The sequence below is a fragment of the Camellia sinensis genome, chromosome 1 (genome assembly GCF_055761805.1).
Source record: "Camellia sinensis isolate YWXY chromosome 1, ASM5576180v1, whole genome shotgun sequence".
NCBI lineage: Eukaryota > Viridiplantae > Streptophyta > Magnoliopsida > Ericales > Theaceae > Camellia > Camellia sinensis.
The window spans coordinates 18,184,499-18,186,870 of NC_138961.1; the positions used below are offsets into that span (position 1 = coordinate 18,184,499).

The following is a 2,372-nucleotide window of genomic DNA, read 5'->3' on the forward strand; positions in this document are numbered from 1 at the left end:
TCACAATTCTAGAAGGTAAGCTGTTAATCATCTGTTTTCTAACATCTTAAGAATGACAATATATATGAAGATATCATATATCATTTTGAGATATTAGCAAAACAGTTTTTCTTTCAACACATAAATTAATTACATAATCCGACATAAAAATGACAAAATTTGACAAGTTTGTTTGTGAGGTCCAATTTTAGAAAATCTTATCCGTCCATTGTTCTATAATTAGTTTTTATGTTTAGAAACTTGTTGATTATTACATGCGGGAGTATACAATATTTTTAGTTCATTTCGGGTGTATGAACTACTTGCAATAAAACAAAACACTAGATACATCTAAAATAAACATAAAAAGGCAGACAACAAAAATTACAAGCAAGATGCAAATCAACGAGGGAGGAACAATAATTTTATAGAAACTTTTAACACGAAAATGACACTCAAAACAGGAAGGACCAAATCACATTAAAGTGTCTTACCTAATCACCCAAACATTTCAATAAATTTGAGATTCTAATCTTTGAGTGATTTACAAAGTTGCATCAGCTCTTCTACAACCTCATTCATCTGTTCATCTCCTTTCATTTTTATATTCTCGCTAAAATCTCTTGCTTTAGTTCTTAGTTCCTTCCCACTTTTCGACACCACAACTTTCCTTATTACCTGGGCAATATCTTCTCTATTGAGTTTTCCATTGATGTCTCTGTTGACCTCCACAGCCACACCAACATCCTTCACCAGTCTAGCATTCAATGGCTGGTCCAAATGCATTGGCATGGCAATAATTGGAACCCCAAACTTTAGGCTTTCCATTATAGAATTCCATCCACAGTGACTCACAAAGCCACCAGTGTTTGAATGGGTCAGAATTCTTGCCTGTGGAGCCCAACCCTCCACAACCATTCCTCTCTCCCCAACCCTCTCAAGAAACCCCTTAGGCAGTGTTTCTTCAAGCTCAACTTTCTCTCCCATAGGAAACCTAACAACCCATATGAAATTAACCTTACTAAGCTCTAGGCCATGGGCTATCTCTTCAATCTCATGCTTGGACAAAAAATACTCACTCCCAAAGGAAACAAACACAGTGGAGGACTCACCCTTCTTGTCAAGCCATTGCATGATCTCAGATTGCTCCATTTCATCGACAATGTCTTGAACAAGGGGACCAACAGGGACAACCTTCTTCTCATTTATAACCGACAGATAATCAATGTATTTTCCTTCAAGCTCTCTAAAAGTGTTGAACAGCAAGATGTTGCAAGATGGTTTGACATTTACAGGGGCATCTTGTTTGTTTTGGGGATGATTTACTGCAGACAACAGCGTATCGTGATACTGCTTTTCATGGAATTCCCGAAGCTTAATTTCTGGAAATGGGAATTCAACACCGCCATGGTTCTTAATGAAATGAATGCTATAAGAAACCACTGTAGTTCCTGTAGTCATGAACTGAACTACCGGAATATTAAACGGGGATGCAATGGTTGGTACCCATGCCTGGTTGATGTCATAAATAACTAAATCTGGGCTTAGTGTTTTGAAGATGTTGGAGACATTTGGGATTGCCATATCGAAGGCGGTTAGGAGGGTGGAATTGAGATGGGTTGGGAGGCCATTTGTGGTGTGGTGGTGAGGAGGAAGCTCAGGCAAGGATGGAAGGTGGATTTCTACTAATTCAATGGAGTGAGAGTACTTTTCAGTGATTCTATTCTTGATGGATTTGAGATTTATTGGTGTAGAACACAAATATATGTGGAAATTTCTGTGTGAGAGATTCTTGGCAAGCTCTAGGAAAGGAGAGATGTGACCATGGGCCAACCATGGTAGCATTAGGACATTGATAGTGCTCTGCTTGGTATCCATGGTCGATCTCTGTTTTTGGGTTCTGTATTTTTTGGTTATTGATGCTAATTATAGCAATGTTGATGCACTGAATGATGTGTATGTATATATAGGAATTTATATAACAATGGGTTTGATGCATCATCGACAGCGATGAAAACTAGGGGCCCATACCAGAATAATTTAATAATATATATACAAAGGGCATGGCTTTTCTCCGGTACAATCACGGACCATTGGATTGGAGGATATTGTTAGGCTCGGGGAGGTCACTACGGATCTTGTTTCGATAATCCGAACATTTTAATGTTTAGAATTCATCGAGTACTATACGCCTGTAAAAAAATCATATTAATCGGATATCGATAGCTATGTGATCAAATCATTTTTGAATGAAAAAGAATGGACGGTAAAAAATTAACAATTTATAAAAATATAATTTGATCACATAGATATTGATATGAGATCAATGTGATTTTTTACAGACATATAATATTCGATGAATTCTACACATAAAACAGTTCGAATTATCGAAA

General features: G+C 37.0%; 1 pseudogene across 1 annotated transcript; it reads right to left on the reverse strand.

Moving 5' to 3' along the window:
- Positions 1–391: 391 nt before the first annotated feature.
- LOC114279867 (UDP-glucosyltransferase 29 pseudogene) lies at positions 392–1,982 on the reverse strand (annotated as a pseudogene). Its single transcript, XR_014331214.1, has one exon. The product of XR_014331214.1 is annotated as a UDP-glucosyltransferase 29 pseudogene (transcript).
- Positions 1,983–2,372: the final 390 nt, after the last annotated feature.